This window comes from Vicugna pacos, chromosome 15, assembly GCF_048564905.1.
Source record: "Vicugna pacos chromosome 15, VicPac4, whole genome shotgun sequence".
Lineage (NCBI taxonomy): Eukaryota > Metazoa > Chordata > Mammalia > Artiodactyla > Camelidae > Vicugna > Vicugna pacos.
The window spans coordinates 47,325,124-47,344,128 of NC_133001.1; the positions used below are offsets into that span (position 1 = coordinate 47,325,124).

The 19,005-nt window shown below is 36.1% G+C and overlaps 1 protein-coding gene across 6 annotated transcripts in view; it reads right to left on the reverse strand.

Moving 5' to 3' along the window:
* Positions 1–7,447, reverse strand: part of TDRD15 (tudor domain containing 15) — a 443,928-nt gene extending 436,481 nt beyond the window's left edge. For 5 of the 6 annotated variants that reach the window (XR_012059170.1, XR_012059168.1, XR_012059166.1 and 2 more), the window contains exons 1-2: positions 7,365–7,447; positions 2,499–2,602 (exon numbers count right to left, since the gene is read on the reverse strand). The gene's annotated coding sequence lies outside the window, so the exon portion shown is untranslated. Of the gene's footprint in view, positions 1–2,498; positions 2,603–3,497; positions 3,565–7,364 lie in introns of those variants that run through there. The other variant, XR_012059169.1, reaches the window with a different exon arrangement.
* Positions 7,448–19,005: the final 11,558 nt, after the last annotated feature.

Consider the following 19,005-nt stretch of genomic DNA (forward strand, 5'->3'; position numbering starts at 1 on the left):
GAATGTAAAAAAAATAGGAAGAATATATATAATAACTGGAAAACAGAAAAGAAGCCATCTTTATTTTTCAGACTAACAAATTTCTACTCAATATTGGATTGAAATGGTGTAACAGAAGGAAGCCAAATAAAGCCTACTGGAGAACACCTCCCCCTCCTATAAGAAAACTTGCAGACTTCTTCCAACAACCCATAACTGACAGAGGTGAGTGCTAGAAGCAAGGGTAGATGATGAACCAACAGGGGAAACACTATTTACACTTCCCACTGTGTCAATTAGCAATATCTGGACCCTATCAGCATCATTATACAACTCCAGGATCCTTTTTTGATTGAGGGCAACAGGCTGAGTCCTGGGCATCAGTAAGGAAAGCAAGGCATGGAAAGACCCTGAGGCAAGTTAAGCACATCCAGGTCTTCACTGGCATGGCTGCCCACAAAAAGTGTGGAAGGAGGGGGAGAAGAAAAGAAATCTTTAGGATAGAGGCAAAGCTCTCTACTATAACTATGACTCCAGCTAATTTTCTCTAGATTGTTGAGATTCTAACAACTGTAAGGTAAATATTCAAAAAGTATAAAATAGCCCCCAGATTGAGGTAAGAATCAACATCATTTTGACAGGACACAGCTCAACTCCTACTTGACTCTAACAACAGTTGACAAGTATCATTTTTTTCTATGAGGATGAGAAAGAGAAAAACATTGGGGGTAAAAAAAAAAATGAGGGAATCACTTAAAAGAAACCAAGAAAATTCTCCCCTCAGGAATAAACATACTGAAGGAAAACAGCAAAAAGTTGTTTTCCAAAAGTCTGACTCCTGTTTTCAAAAGGCCAAAAGAGAACAATGCATTTTTATATGACTAAGTAGTCATGAAGATGCAACAACTGAGATTAGAAATAACTACACACACCTAAGATTTTAAACTGCAATGGGGAATTTCAATGCAAAACAAAGACAAATGGAATAGAAGAAAATTTTGAGACAATATCCAAAAACTCAGAAGAAAAGGATAAAAAGATGAAAGAGAAGCACAAAGGACAAGAGTATAAAATCTTATCAAAGTATAAATGCTGTTACCTCAGAGATAAAAGAACAGAAGCTCTAAAACTTAAGACCCAAGTCCACAAGTGAAATAGGACACTGGAAAGCTAGAGACAGCTAAGATTAAGGGTCATCTGGGTACTGAATATGGTTTTTATTTCTTCCAAGATAATCAATAAGGTGTGATAATCAGCATGATTTGATCTATATAGATCCAAGCTATGCTTACTTGATCCTAGAGTCTTTTAAGAATAAACGGGCAACACAAAGAAGATTCTCATCAGAATAAACCAAAATACTTCAAAACAAAAAAGGCTTTCTTAAGCTGTTATTATTTAAAGACGCAGGCCTTTACCCGATTCCCAGATTCAGTCAGTTTATAAACCTGTAATTCCTTACATAAAGGGAAGACCAGGTACTATTAAGAAAGGATCTTGTGCTGGACCATATCAAGAACATTCTTCATGGCATTTACCCAAAGGGTCATGTGACTATTCACCTGAGTAAATAGGAAAAGGAAAAAAATACATAAATCTTTCAGAAACCACACACTCCTTAGGTATAAAAAGCAGAAGCCAAAAGGACTCTTTTATTAAATGAATATAGTATACACAAAATAAGCCAAAGAAACCCCCAAGGCATAAGGAAGTTGCAATATAAAGTTACTCAAACTACCAGAAGCCTATTGCTCCACACTGCTATCCCTCCCTCAAACAATACAAATGGCCTCATAGGGAGTTTCAAAGGAAGGGGGAAAAAATCTGAACCTGGTTTGTATATGCTCTCACCTAATGCCAGTAACTTCCAGGAATAGACTGCGGAAGCACTCATCCCAACCCAGGGGAGGATTTGCCTGAGAAACAAATGGAAATATTCACAGTTGATAGAAATACCAGCATATCTACTTTGCCTGAAGAAGAAACTGCTTCAGTTAAGAATCTATGTACCTTAGCAGGCAAAACCTAATACTTTCTATAGGATGATTGGTAATTTTGAAGGAGAGCAAGACTGAAGGATTTGTTACAAAAGAAGTCTGAAGAAGCATGGTGGATGAGCTTCTCAAAATCGACACATAAAAAGAAAATCTGTAGGTCCCATGTGATGCACACCAAAGGGCTCACCATGGAAAAAGATTCTTAACCAGGCAGACAGAAAAGCCTATTCTGTGACTGTCAATCAGCCTCCTTCACCTGCCTCTCCAATGCTTGCTCAATAGGATCATGAAGAAGGTTCCCTGGATTATGGATAAAGCTCTTGTGTATCTGAAAATCAAACTGTAATAATCGAGAAAATTAAGGAAAAACATTTAACAGGAAATTTAAAATCAAACCAATTATTTTATACAATGTACAATTATGTTATTTAAAGATGTAATTTAAATTAAGATGTTCTAAATTCAAACTCTACTTAGTATTATATTCCTAAAAACATTACTGTATTCATAGAAAGTACTTACTCTGTGTACACAAGATTAGGCCATCAGGAAACTTGAGTTTTACTTGAGACTCAATTAATAGTGTGAAATTTGGGGAACTTTTTTCTTAGAATCAGATTCTAAATCTGTAAAATGAGAGGGCTGAATTCAATTCAGGTTTTCAAACTTTTTTTTTTGAAGTAAATAGAAAACATAAAACATCTGTAAATCAGACTCCTAAATGGTATTCTAATAACTTCATAAACTTATACAATGTAACTATAAAGCCAGTGTATGAGAATAAAACCATTCTGCTGAACATAGTCTTACAGCAGCTCCATCATATAATTTGCCTTACTGTGTTTGACAGCACAGTATAGGGAAAAACCAGGCTCAGACAAATGTAATAGTGCCACAATTTTACATGATCAGATACAGATAGGTTCAAATAAAGATACAGCAGAGGCACAACTTAAATAACCAATAATTTAATCTGATGGCACTAATTAGTGCTCATCACTACTTTTAAATTTAGTACATCATATTTAAATGTTTTATTTTTAAGACTATATATTTTAAAAATAAATTCAAAGTTCACAAACTCCTCTACTAAATTTAAGTAAAAAAATGACAGGATCACAGCTCCCCTAAGGTTTGTGAAAATACAATATATAAACGCTATTAAAATTGATATAAAAAGCCCTACCTATACTAAAATTCCCTTATGCTATAGAATACATATTATATATGATGTCACTCTTACTGTTTTGGAATCTGTCTTCTATGACTTCCCATCTAATAAGTCTAGACCAGTGCGGGGGTCCAACAGGAAAAGAGTTGAGCCATATTTGAAATTTAAATTTTTGATTTGTAAATTTCTAAAAGAAATTTGGATTTCTTTCCTTAATTAAGAGCTCCTTATAATGCTGTACATTTTTCAAAAGGTTTTCAGTACATTAGTTTAATTGATCTTGGCAATAATATTTTCATTTTTCAGAGTAAAAAAATGAAGATAAAGGAAGTTTAGGAGCCTGAATTCACCTTTTCTGATTCAGTCTAGTTCTCTATATACATTACTCCCACTGCTCCACATTGCTCTTTCAACTAACTCAGGTAATCATGGACAAGAACTAAAATAAAAGTGAAAGATACAAATCCAAAACCAAAAATACAAACAAACAAAAACAGGTAAAGCACCATTCTGGGATAGAATCAGCTTATTATTCCTTTTTCAAAATTTAAGATAATTCTGGTCAAACTCTGACTAGTACTCCGGCTAGGTTACCATGTTCCCAAATGACTGATTCAAGTTAAGCATCTGCGCCCTGGTTTTCCTCCTCCTAGCGTCTCCATATATTCAGAATGGTTTCTAGATTCAAGTCTTTAAGAATATTGTTGCTATAAAAATAAAACAGCATAGAGTACTTTTCGCATATTTCAAAATCAGGGTTTCAATTTTTTAACAGTCTTTATTGAAGTAGTCCCTCCATAAGGGGCAATGCTGTCCCACAGGGAACATTTGACAGTGTCTAGAGATATATTTGCTTGTCATAACCGGGCCAGGTTGGGAGTGGAAGACTGCACTGGCATCTAGTAAGTATATGCCAGAGATGCTGCTAAATATCCTACTATGCACAGAAAAGCCTCCCACAAAAAACCATTATCTAATCCAAAATGTCAATAGTGCGGAGGGTGAGAAACTGCTTTACTGAAAGAAAAAACAGATCCTAGGCAAATAAAACAACTAATTTTTTAAAAAACCATATAAAGAATTAGGGAAAATAATTTTTTTTCTAATCTTATGTTAAAGCTTTCTTCAGGAGACAAAACCTAGAGACTAGCAAAAAAAATTAAACTTTTAAAATCACGGGAAGAAATGAAGTTATAACAAAGTTAAAGTCAATAAAATCAATATAATCTGCTACGTAAAATATTTGCTCGGGCCAAAAATCTTCGATCATCCTTGACTCCACCTTTTTATATCCTATGACACAATTCATCAGGAAATCCTACTGGCTTCATCTTCAGAGAATATAAAAACCCTGACACTTTCTTCCATCTCTCCGGCTACTACCCTGGTCCAGATTACCTTCCTGTCATCTGTAATACTAGGTTTCTGACTTGTCTTCCTGCTTCCATCTTTAACCCTACCCTAACCCTATTTGTGACTATTCTCAGTATTATAACAAGAATGATCTTTTTAAAAATATGACACAACATGCTCAACTATGCTCAAAAAATTCAGTAGCTCCTAACTTCACTGTCTGAAAACTAAAGTCACCACTATGGTTTATGGAATTCTTTCCTTACAAGATCTAATCACTACCACTGCCACCAGGACCCCCATTTTCTCTTACCTCATTCTCATTACACTGATTCACTGCAACTACAGTGTTCTAGGTTTTGAGCTTACTATTCCCAGAACACAGCTTGCTCCCTCATCTTTAAGTTTTTGGTCAGAAATGTTTCCTTCTAGGTGAAGCATTCCTGACCACTCTATTTAAAACTGCAACCTTCCTCTTAATTCAGTAGTCACTAGCCCCCATCCCCACCCCCTTTATTTAGAACCAGAAAAAAAGAATTCTATTAAAACAGTGGTTCACAAATATTTGGCCTCAGGACCCTTTTATACACCTAAAAATCCTGTTATGGACTGAATTTTGTGTCCTCTCCCACAAATTCACATATTGAAACTCAACCTCCCAATGTGATGGTATCAGAAGGCGGGGCCTTTGGGACACAATTAGGATAAGATGATGTCATGAAGATTGAGCCCTCTTGAATGTGATCAGTGCCCTTCACTAATTAGTGATTAGTGGTACAAGGGACAAGAGAGCTAGTTTCTCTCTGCTATATGAGGATACAATGAGAACACAGGCATCTATAAACCAGGAAGCAGGCACCAGATTTGCTACCAAGTGGATCTTGAACTTCCCAGACTGAGTAACTGTGAGAAATAGATTTCAGTTGTTTATAGGTCACTTCATTTAAGGTATTTTGTAAGACAGACCCCCAAAGAGTGTTCATGTGGCTTCTGCCAACATTTACCATATTGGAAATAAGAATAGAAATGTTTTAAAATAATAAACCCATCAAATGCTAATATTTTAATGAAACACAATTTTTCAGAACCAAAAATTTAGTGAGAAGACTGATACAGTTTTACAATTTTGCAAACCTCAATGTCTTCTTAATCTCATAGCTGCTTCTGCATTCAATACGTTGCAATAAGTTGTTTTGGATAAAGTCTGTGAATAAAATCTGGCCACATACAGATAACGTAGTTAAAGAAGGGAGGAGCATTTTAATAGCTTTTTCATATAACTGATATTCTTCTTTGATATTCACAAAAACCCTAGGAGTGGTCATTTCTTAGATATTATTTACAATATGGAATATTAAACTTTATAAATGAACTTTTTATACTCTGTTACCTTAAAATCTCTGGGTCTATCATGCATTTTGAATGGAATTTTTAAACATGAATGATTATAAACATATTACATTGATTCCTTTGAAAATATTGGTTAAGAGTTAAGCAGGACTTCCATATACTGACATAATACGTTACCCAACATATCAAAACCAACCTCATTAGAAAACTCAAATATTGGAAAGCCATCAAGCTTGCAGTGACAGACACAAGTTTTTCAAATTTTCAATTCTGGCTTTAAAGCCTGAATTTTATCATTCACGGATGCTATCAGTTGTCTTCCTTAAAGTGTCAAGCTCACTTTACTCATTTTCAAGAAAATGTCCACAAAATACCCAAATCTGAATGACCATACTTTGTTCTTGAAAAATGAAACCACACAATGGAAACTAATCAGCAATAAGGAGGAACAAAGTTATTAATACACACAATATAAACGGATCTCAAAATATTCTGAGTGAAAGCTGAGAGAGAATACACACTGTATTCCATTTACATAAAACTCTAGAAAATGCAAACTAATCTACAGTGACAGCAGATCAGTGTTGGGTAGCAGGGACCAGAAGAAACTTTTAGGGGTGATGGATACGTTTATCTTGATTAACAGTTTCATGAGCATATGCTTGTGTCAAGTGTCATCAAATTACACGCTTCACCTGCAGTTTGTTATACCTCAATTATCCTTCAGTAAAGCTGTGAAACACACACACACCCCACACACAACCTAAAGTTAATATTAACACTGGAAGAGGAAGATACAGAACATCTCCTCTATTCTTTGTTACTACTAAAAACTAGTAAGTTAAATCTATTTTTATTGGCTCTGATGAATAGGTTTTAGGGATCCTAAGTTGGGGGAGGGGAGTGCTCAGAGTAACGTATATAGAATAAAAAATGATACGCTATGTGTCTGTCTACAAACAGATGAAGAGACGAAGGATGAATTAGGAGATGGAACTGGCAGAACAGACAGGGGATGAACTTTACCTTCCGTTTAGCTGATATGCTGCAAGGGACTTGCATTTCTTTCTTTCTTTTTTTTTTTTTTAATTCCAAAAGGTAAAAAGTTATTTTCAAATATGTATCAGAGTGACTCCGTAAAAACCAGTTTCTTCAGAAGCGCACCACCATATTCTGACTTGATGTCTTTTGACCTCCGCAAGTAAAAACACCCCGACAATATTATCAGCCACCATGGAAGCGACCCTGGGGGATATTTCCTCTCTGAAAAGGGCATTTTTAAGCGAGAGACACCCGGTACCCACGGCGAGGCCGAGCAGTGGAAGCCGTTAGGAGGCACGGAGGCCATGGAGCTGAGGGGATCCCGCCACGGATGGAGGGCTGAGGGCCGGCGCCCGCTCCTCTGAGGCCAAAGCGACCACGGTTCAAGGGACAAAGCGGGGCTGCAGGGGGGGAACACCATCGGAAACGATACTGCCTAGAGAAGGCTGGCCGTAAGTAAAGTGCGGACTTACAGAGACTCTCCCAGCGCACGTCAGACGGTTCCTCCCGAAGCTCTAGAAAGAGAGCCACGGCCCAAGATGGCGGCGAACTTGAAGCCTCTTCTTACCGCTTGCACGCCCCAGGGCGCATGCGCAGGGCGTGGCGGCCGCGGGCAGAGCGGGAGGCGCGCAGCTTTGCGCAGTTCTCCCCGCCCCCGGACGCCGCCGGCTGCGTGGGCGCGGGAAGCGCGGTGCTCAGGCCCAGCGGTGAGCTCCAGCTGGGAAGGCTCACGGGCTTGTCTCGCAGAAACAGGCCAAGGCCTGGATAGGAGCCTTGTGCGAGGTCTCTAGGTGAGGCTAGGATGGTGCAAAGGTTGTAGCTTGCCGGGTGGATGTGGCACCTTGGGGTGGGGTCACCCCACTTCCCTGGTGGTGCGAGGATTGCAGGGCCCACAGAACACAGCCCCGCCGTGGCTCCCAAGAGAGAAACCTCGGAGCCTCCAGTGAATCTACAGACTAGTCAAAGTAACGGCGTCTATTGAGCACCTGTTAATCAGGTATTTATATACGCTATTGCGTTTAATTCTGTTTCTGTTTTGTAGAAACTTGAATTGGACCTGTGCAATAGATAGTAGTCATTTATGATGTTAACCCCAAAACACCAGGGATCAGGAAGTTATGTAGGAAAAAGTTCTTGCTCGTAGGACATAGATATTGAAGCATTCGGAGTAATTGGGTATGACATCAGTAGTTTGCTCTCAAGATTTTGGGGTTTGGGGGAGGGTCATGTTCTTTATACTCTTGTATCTTTCCAGTAAGTTATTTCAAAGGAAAAAGAAAAAAAAAGTTAAGTTTAAAAAATTACACTAGCCAGTGTTTATAGCAGCACTATTTACAATAGCCAAGACATGGAAACAGCCTAAATGTCCATCAACAGATGACTGGTTAAAGAAGATGTGGTATATTTATACAATGGAATACTATTCAGCCGTAAAAACCGGCAACATAACGCCATTAGCAGCAACATGGATGTCCCTGGAGAATGTCATTCTAAGTGAAGTAAGCCAGAAAGAGAGAGAAAAATATCATATGAGATCACTCATATGTGGAATCTAAAAAAAAGAAAGAACATAAATACAAAACAGAAACAGACTCATAGACATAGAATACAAACTTGTGGTTGCCAAGGGGGGTGAGAGGGACAGACTGGGATTTCAAAATGTAGAATAGATAAACAAGATTATACTGTATAGCACAGGGAAACGTATACAAGATCTTGTGGTAGCTCATAGTGAAAGAAAATATGACAACGAATATATATATGTTCAATTTTTAAAAATTTATAGTAAAAACATTTTTTAAATAAAAAATTACACTAGCTTCATAAAATGAGCTATCCCACACTATTTTTCTATATTCTGTAGCAATTTATATTACAAAGTAATTAACAGTTCCTTGGAAAAAATAAAAACAGCTACAAAGTCATCTAGGTTTTAGAGAAGACAGAAATCTTCGACTATCATGTAAATTCTTTCATACTCACAGGTCTAGTGAAGATTTTTATTTCTTGCCTGAATTTTGTCATTTTATTTTTTCTATCAGTTTATCCATTTCCCCTAGGTTTTCAAGTTTATTAAAATATAGTTTTAATAATACAAGCATATTATTTTAAAATCTGTGCCTGTGACCATTTCATCCTTTATTCTGTATTTTGTTTATTTATGTCTTCTCATTTTTTTCTTGACAAATACTATTAATCATCTCTATTGGTTTTTCTTGTTCTAATTGTTCTCTATTTCATATTTATTTCCTTATTTCCTATCTGTATTATTTCCTTTTTTAAAATTTCTTTGAGTTCTGTTACTTATTTCAGTATCTTTCATTGAATGTTTACTGTCTTTATTTTTAACCTCTCGTTTCCTAAAAGCATGTAATTAAGCTATGAATTTTCTTGTATGGCTTTAGTTGTATTCCTTAAGTTTTTATGGCATAATTTCTTTACCGTTCAGTTTTAAATTATTCTAATTCCTACTGAGATTTCTTTTGTAATCTGGGTCAAAGACAATTTTTCTTAATTTCCAGATATGTGGAAGTGAATTTTTAGCTTTTTGTTATTCATTTACGTCTTACATGCATTTAATTGTGTTGTGGTCATAGAGTCTGGTCACTATGATACTAGTTACTTAAAATTTCTTGAGACTTGCTTCATGGCCTCATATCTGATCATTTTAGAAATATATACACATATCCATTAGATCAAGTTGTTGATTGTGTTGAAGTGTTCCATATGCTTACTGATGTTTCTGTCAGCTAATCAGATACAGAAAGTGATTTTTGTCAGCTTCTTGTAGGGCTGACAATTTTCCCTTTCTATATTTTGAATCTATTTTATAAAGTACATAAAGGTTTAAAATTTTTCTTGATAAATGTAACATTTTATCAATTTGTGGTGAACTTCACATCCAGAAAATTTTTACGGTAGAATCTATTTTGCCTGATACTAATTTAGCTGTGCCAATTTTCATTTAGTTGATATTTGCCTTGGTTTAGCTTTTTCTATCCTTTTCCTTACAAATCTTTTGTATCCTCATGTTTTAAGTGTGTCCAGTGTAAATAACATGTATCTCAATGTTTGTTTACTCATTTTTGCTTGTTTATACAATGTTTGTTCGCTCAGCTTTAGAAGCTTCTTTTTACCTTTGGTCCAATGATGTTCATTTATCGTGATTTCCTCTGCTTTGTAATTTATTCCTACAATTTTAAGTGTTAACGTTTTTGTTACTTCTAGGTTTCTTCATTAACGCTTTCTTTGCAGTGGATTGAATTTTTATTTAATCTATCCTTCCTTGTCCAACCCCTGCCTCCACATGCCTTTTTTTTCTCTACCACTTGGAAAGTGGTTCACTCTGGTACCATCTTCTGGTGGCCACCCTGAAATTTGTAACACCTATTTCACTGAACAAATTCTGAAACTAGTATCTTTTCCCTCCGCTTAAACAATACAAGGACTTTGGGACACTTTAACTTCAATTATTGCCTTCCACTTTCTAACTTGCATGATTTTTCCTGAGATCTGCTGGGAGAAGTTTCTATGAACATCTGATGGACCGACTGCCCACTGCACTTAACTTCCTCCTACTCATCCTTCATCTCTCAGCTTAAACGCCACTTCCTCTGAGAAGATTTCCATAGACTGTGAGTTAGCAGTGATCAAACTGGATTACCATATACTTAGAAATGCCGAAAGACTTTCCAAGGGGGGCACAGGCGTAATAGTATTAAAAGAGTTAATTTCCACAGCCTCACATTTTACGTGAGGTGACCTTTTACGTCTTTCCTGACGTTGATCTGCCTGAGAACCAAGCCACCCACACGCCCAACGCAGATGGCTGGTTCTCCTTTTCTCCTTCCTTTTCACTACTGCCCTGGTCCCACTTCATAAAATAAAGGTGTGTCTCTGTTACCTCTATTTGTTATTATGCTTTTCCCTGGAGTGTAAATTTCCTTCAAAGACGAGATAGGCAGAAGTTCAAAGTATTAGCATCAGTGAAACTTCTCTTTGTGTCTTTCCCTATATTATCCATATGTCTCTGAAAGGCAAAACATTAAAAATGGAGTATTCTGGTACATATTGGGTTATTAATAATTAGACATAACGTAGAGTCAAATGAGTAGAGTTGGCACATTTAGCAAGTAAAAATAGAGAAACCCAGTTAAACTTTTAATTTTAGATATCAAAAAAAAGTTTCAATATAAAAATGTCCCAAATATACAAAAACACTGAAAAATTATTCATTTCTGAAATTCAAATTTAACTGGGCATTCTGTATTTTAACTGGTAACTCTAGCAAAGTTGAGAACAGATTTCATTTTTTTCCTTACATCTCTTTGACATTTTTTTTAAATGCAGTATTCCCAAGAGAGTTCTATTAGAACAAACCCCAAAATGTAGGTAAGACGTTTTAAAGAAGTACTTTATTTCATCGAAGCTAAAATGCATAGCAAGTGTCCTTTCCTTATTTAGCAATCTTAGAATTAGAATTCAGAAATAAGATGATTATCATAGAGATGCTTAACTAAAATGTTGATTTGAAATGAAAGAAGCAGAATTGATCTGAAAGAAAATAAACTTGGCTAAATGATTTGAAAATGAGAATTCACTTTGGCAATTAGATTACATGCCAGTCTTTTTAAAAATTGAATTCACCAAATCTTCAATTCCACGATTTTGTTGAAACTAACACCTTATAAAGTATAAATGTTATTAAAGATCTCATTGCTACCAGTGTCTTTATGTTAAAAGTTCATTGGTCTGTACACTTAAGATGACTGCACTTGATGTGTTATATCTCAATGAAAAAAGAAAAAAAGATTTGAAAAAGAGTAGAAATTAACTATATTTTCTGAGTATATCTGCTAAGGAAGTCACATCTAAGTGAAAGAATAGTATGTGTAATTTGGTTATTTTTGATAAGGCCTTCTTGTGAAACTTCCCATAAACTAGGAAAGATGATTCAAGTCAAGTAGTCGCTAATGGTAGCGCAAAAAAGAAAAACAAAAATTGAAGAACGTAGTCAAGTCCTCAATGAATCATTTAGTCACTAGAGATATGGAAGCCATAGGGGTATGAAAGCAAAAAAGCTTAAGAACTACTGAACTACTAAATTTTATTTTTCTCATAGCAACCTGAACCTTTTCCCCTTATCATAATATGTAAATGTATACTTATTTCTGTGGCTATCTGATGTCTGTTTCTCCTACAACATCAAGACTTACAGAAATAATAGTGAACAAATTGTTTTTCCTCCTTGACTCTTTGAGTGAAAGGTTGATGGAACAAGTCCATTACTGTGCAGATGGTATTTGGAGTTCTGGGAGTATCTGAGATTCCCCCAGAACACGTGAGCAAAGCAGAACAGAGGGTGGGACCTTGGAAAAGAGCAGTAGATTAGCTCTTTTAGGGCCACAGCTGTCATTTGTCTTTACACCTCTTCACCTTATCTTTTCTTACTTTGTCCCTAGTAGAGAACACTGTTTTGCGCACAGGAGCAGTAGAAAAGTAAAAATAACCCTGCTTCACCAAACCAGTCTAAGATCCAGAGTGTATGACTACTATTAAGAGTGTTCTTTTCAGTGAAACAGTTACCCTAGAAGAATAGGACACTGGGAAAGTCTCCTAATCTTTTTATACCTCATTGTGTTCACCATCTTGTTGGAAAAGCAATTATTAAATACATAAAATATAGTCGTTTCCATCACCCTTTCATGGAAGCTGCATGTGGTCCTTCCTCAGAACACGCCATTGAAACATTAATTTTCTTTGGTTATCATTCAGTTTAATAAATCATCTCTCAGTGCATCATGCACATCAGCCCATGTACTATACTATGGGTAAGAATATTTTTCCTCTAGTTCCCATATCTTCCAATATCCTAAAGTCAGGTCCATTTTTTCTATTTCTGCCACCTGCTTTCTAGAACTTCAGTATTAAATAAATTAACACTGAGGACTTGTTCAAAAATATTAACTACTATATATAAAACAGATAAAAATCAAATGTTTTCTGTATAGCCCAGGGAATGTATTCAATATCTTGTAGTAACCTATAATGAAAAAGAATATGAAAATGAATATATGTATGTATGGATATGACTGAAACATGATGTACACCACAAATTGACACATTGTAACTGACTAAATTTCAACTTTAAAAAAAGTCTGGGTTTTCTGTCTTGTTGGTTTGTTAGGTGCCACCAGGAGGCAGCACAAACTTGGTTAGTGATGATCTCACACTAGATGTCTATTCATATGAAGTCATTCCGTCACTTTCTAAGGTAAGATGTTTTTTCTACTAAAGATACAATTAAACATGACCTTTTTTTTCCCCCAATATACAGTGTTTGAGAACATGGGGGAGCAGATACTGTCATATACTTGTGGTAGAAGTATTAATTGGAGCAATTTTAAAACTACATATTAAAAGCCTTAAAATTGTTGATATCCTTTGCCCTGGCATTCCCCTTTCCCACAACTACTCTCCAACCCCCAATCATTTCTCTTAAAGAAATTATTGTGGCTATGAGCAAAAATCTAGCTATGGGGCATTCCATAGAGCTTTGTTATGACAACGTGATTGAACAATAAGGAATTCAGATCACACAATGGGTTACTTTGTGGCTGTTAAAAATGATATTGTTGAAATATTTTTCCGAAATGTTGTATATATATCACGAGCTATGCTACACTATACATTTTTAAGTAGTACAGAGAAAGGCATCATTTGTTTCCATTTCCCTATGTCTTCTCCTAGGTCCCAGAAACATCCCTGGTTCAGGGTCACCTCCTCCTGAACAGCTGAAAGGCTAAGACTTCCCACACAAGCCCACACTCTTCTCTTCTTCGTCCTCTTTGGGAGCTCCTGTCCTGTTCCTTCTCCAAGGCCCAGGCTTCATCCTGTCATCACAGCCCCTGCTCCCTTTCCTTTCCACCCAGCTCTTTCCCATTTACCAGCACAGCCTGTCCTTCAGTCCGGTAGCCACCTCCGTCCTCATTGCTTTCAAGTCCCTTCTCATAATGTTTCCTGAAACCTTCAACTCTGCTTTTCCTCCTAAACTCTAAAAGGTGACACTGAATTAAGCCTTTAAGGACGAGGAGGAGTCAACCAAGTATAGACAGAGGACATGGAGGCATGTCAGGGTCATACAGACCAAGGCAAAGAAGAGAAAAATAGCAGGAAGTGCACTGAGAACTAAAATCAGGGCAGCAGTGCACAAGGGAAAATTGAGAAGCAGCCTAAGAGTAGGCGGAACCTGATTACAGAGAACAGAGCATGATGTTTTCTAGAGTATGAACTTCATCCTAGAACTGATTGAGCCAACTAAGTTTAAGGGATAATGAAATAAAATCACAGACTTTTGTAGGAAAAATGGATTTGTAGAGAGAGGGGTTTTTGCAGTAACAGATGTAAGACATGATAAGGGCCTGAGCCAGAGTGCAAGTAGGAAACAGAGAGAAGGTGGATCACGTTCAAGATTATTTAGAACATCAAATTAACAGAACCCTGCGACTATGGACTGTAGACCTAAGGTAAGTTAGATAAGGACCAGAATCACATCTACCTATCTCACTGCTGGTTCCTCCTGCACCTAGTCCAGTGTCTTACACACAGGTACTCAGTATTTTTTAATGAAGGATTAATGTGGAGGTGAGCTGAGTTGGCATTACTGTATATGTAGCAAACTCACATCTAAGACACTGTCAATTTTAAGACACACCACTGATTTCATAGTAGCCTTTTCTGAAGATGGGTGGGTACCAGAAAGGTTAGAATGCAAAATGGCTCTGCAGATCTTACAATTGAGTGAAGGAGTTTATTTCCCTTCCTTTAAATATGGGCTGGTCTTGTGATTTGATTCTCTTTAGCCAACAGAATTCCTAATATCAGAAGAGTTAAAATGAGAAGGAAACTAATCTCTTCTAATTGAATAATTAGCATAAATTTAAATAATTGCTGATACATCTGTGAAATATTATGCAATTGAAGATTCCTCGAAAGAAAAGTGAAAACTGTTTAAACAAATTTAATGATTATGTGGAATTAAAACTGTTGGCAATGTCAACATAACATAGAAGAAGGACATGGATAAGAATGAAGTTAAAACCTGTTAGAAGGATTATCTTTTTTTCAATTTTATTTCATTTTATTTTTAATTTTTTAAATATATTTTAAACGTTACTTTCCATTTACAATTACTACAAAATATTGATATATTCTCCATGTTGTACAATTCATCTTGAGCCTATCTTACTCCCAGTAGTTTGGACCTCCTATTCCTCCCACCTCTATATTGCCTCTCCTCTCCCTCCCAACTGGTAACCACTAGTTTGTTCTCTATATCTGTGAGTTCGCTTCTTTCTTGTTATATTCACTAGTTTGTTATATTTGTAGATTCCACATATAAATGCTATCATATGGTATTTATCTTTGTCTGACTTATTTCACTTAGTATAATGCCCTCTATCCCTGTTGCTACAAATGGCAAAATTTCATTCTTTTTATGGCTGAGTAGTATTCCATGGCATATATGGATATCTACATATATATCTATATATAGATATCACATCTTCTTTATCCATTCATCTGTTGATGAACACTTAGGTTGCTTCCAAATCTGGACAATTGTAAATACTGTTGCTATGAACATCAGGGTGCATATATCTTTTCTTTTTTATCTTTTTTTAATGGAGGTACTAGAGGGTGAACCCAGGACCCCGTGCATGCTAAGCACATGCTTTATTGCTGAGCTATACTTCCACCCCTATATATCTTTCCAAATTAATGGGGTTTTTTTTTTCACATACGTACTCAGCAGTGGAATTACCGAGTCATGTAATAGTTTTGTTTTAGTTTTTGAGAAACTTCCTTACTGCTTTCCACAGTGGCTGCACCAATTTATATACCCACCAACATTATAGGAGGGTTCCCTTTTCCCCACATCCTCACCAACATTTGTTATTTTGGGGGGTTTTTTGGTGATAGCCATTCTGTCAGATGTGAGATGATATTGTAGTTTTGATTTGCATTCCCTTAGTGATTAACAGTATTGATTATCTTTTCACATGTTTATTGGTCATCTGCATTTCCTCTTTGGAAAAATGTCTGTTCAGTTCTTCTGCCAATTTTTCAGTTGAGTTACTTGTTTTTGTTTTTGTATTTTTGATGTTGAGTTGTGTGAGCTGTTTATATATGTTGGATATGTCCCTTGTTGGTCATATCGTTTGCAAATGTTTTCTCCCATACAGTGGTTGTCCTTTTGTTTTGTCAATGGTTTCCTTGTACCAAAGCTTTTACATTTTATTAGGTCCCATTTGTTTATTTTTGCTTTTATTTCCTTTGCTTAAGAAGATGAATGGAAAAAAGAAATTGCTGCAATTCATATCACAGTGTTCTGCAGATGTTTTCCTCTAGGAGTTTTATAATATCTGGTCTTATGTTTAGAACTTTAATCCACTTCAAATTTACTTTTGTAAATAGTATTAGAGAATGTTCTAATTTCATACTGTTACCTGAAGCTGTCCAGTATTCCCAGCACCGCTTACTGAAGAGACTGTCTTTAATCCATCGTACATTCTTGCACCCTTTGTCATAGGTTAATTGACCATATAAGTATGCAGATCTATTTCTGGGATTTCCAGCCTGTTCCATTGATCTATGTGTCTGTTTTTGTGCCTGTACCATACTGTTTTGATTAGCTTTGTAGTGTGAAGTCAGGGAGGATGAATCCTCTAGCTCAATTCTTCTTTCTCAAAATTGTTTTGGCAATTTGTGGTTTTTTGTGTTTTCATACAAATTTTAAAAAATTTTTTTCTAGTTCTGTGAAAAATCCCATTGATATTTTGATAGGAGTGCATTGAATCTGAAGATGGCCTTCATTAGTATTGTAATTTTAACAGCATTGATTCTTCCAATCCACGAACATGGTATATCTTTCCATCTGATTGTATCATCTTCAGCTGCTTTCATCACTGTCTTATAGTTCTCAGAGTAGACATCTTTTACTTCCTTAGGTAGATTTATTCCTAGATATTACTTTCTTTTTGATGTAATAGTAAATGAGATTATTGCCATAATTTTTCTTTCTGATACTTCATTCTTAGTATATGGATGTGCAATAGATTTCTGTATACTAATTTTGTATCCTGCAACTTTACCAAAAGCATTGGTGAGCTCTAGTAGTTTTCTGTTGGCATCTTTAGGATTTTGTATGTGTAGTATAATGTTATCTGAAAATAAAGGTAAAAGATAAAGTCCTATGTTTGAAAAAATGAATATGATAAACAGACCTCTTGTGGGACTGATCAAGAAAGGGAAAGGCAAATAAAAAATACTATGGGAAAAAGAGACCTGAGCTACAGCTAAGGTTGAATGAATGTACTCCTGTCCAGCAGTGAAAATGTATGAACTGAATCTACATATACGTGAAAATCTTGAAAATACAGCTTTGAATTAAAATAAGTTTCAAAAGGGTGTGTACAATATTGTACATCTGTGTAAATGTTAAATGAACAATATATTGTGTATATGCACATCCATTTATAGAAGAATATTTAAATTTCATTTTTCTATTCAAATGTTAATTCTTAATTCTCATTTAGAATTAGAATTCTCATAAGAATTAAAATGCTAATTTATCAACTTCAGGATACTAGTTTTCCTCTGGGAGGAAAGAAGCCTGAGGAATTGGGGGCAGGGGGAGCACAAAGGGCATTGTAGCTATGTCTTTAATATTTTATTTCATTTCTGTTCCAGAGAAAATGACAGAGACAGAACTGATGGCAAAAAAAGAAAAATATTATGTTTTAGGCATTATAGGGAGTACATGTAGCTGCCTGTTATATTGTTTTGTGTACTTTTGATATGTTTGAAATGTTTTATACCTTAAAATTATGTTGATGTTGAAAAAGAGCCAGTCATGGTATAAACTTCACACAACAAAGAGTGCTGTATAGTTATCATATTCCTGAATAATCTTACAGATGACATAGCTACCAGTTTTGCAGATAAAGAGTCAACGCTTATCAGTTCTGTATTAGTTCTATCACAAAATTTCCTCCAAGGTATTAACAAACCAAGAATCATGTCAGTGGTTTCTTAGTTACAATTCTGGTTCCTGGGAGGATGCCAGAGGCGATCCACTGGGTGATTGCAACATGGTACTAAATAGCTGCTGCTAAACTCACTGTCATGATTAAATGATTGCTCAGGGTGAGTGGGTGCCCTGTGAGACTGGCCTTGCAAATGAGGTCAGAGAAATGTCTGTGCTTAGAAAGGAGGATTCAGTGTGATTAGAAATCCAGCCAGTAATTAATTGCACTGTGTTCTTCTATCTAAACACGAATCACTTTGGATCATCATTGCAGGTCTGTCTGGATGCTCACTGTGGGCACACAATAAATAACTGGTGACTGACTGGCTAGTCTTCAGGAAATAAAATTCTATGGTAGAGGGCTTGCACCTGCTTAGCCCCAGTTCCTCACGTGGTGGAACCAGTGCGAGGTAGCACCAGCAAACATCTATTGAGTGAGTGAAGATGCTGAAAATTTCCCAGATCTCTCCAGCCAGAAGGAGCTCTTCCTCTCAAATTTGTATCCTCTCAAAATGTTTAACATCGTTTTTTCTTATAGATACGTGTGTTTATGTCTCATTTTCCACTACGACCTTTTAAGTTTCTTAAGGGCAGGAGCTGTTCCCTTTTTGTAATTTGTTACAGAGTGATGGAAAATGGAAAGAAATAATGTCTTAAAGTTAAAATTAATTCATTTTTTACACTTTTCTAAGTTCAGAAGAATTGTATTGACTTTAAAGTACGCAACTTCAAACCACGTAAAATGAATCCCACCTCCACATATTAACTTAGTTGGTAGCAAAGGAATGGATACTAATATGCTGTGCCATGCTGCCTACAGGGCTGGTTTGCCTGTTTGCTCAGCTGTTTCCCATCAAACGCCAGCCAACACAGACAGCTGCCAAACATTTTCTAAGTCTTGTTCTGTTTGTAAACAGAAAGTATACAATAATTAATAAGATGTAATCATTTGCAAACTGGATTTATGCAGAATGAAATTTTTTTAAATAAGGAGGGACATTAACGCAGGTCTTAAGTGCTTAATGACC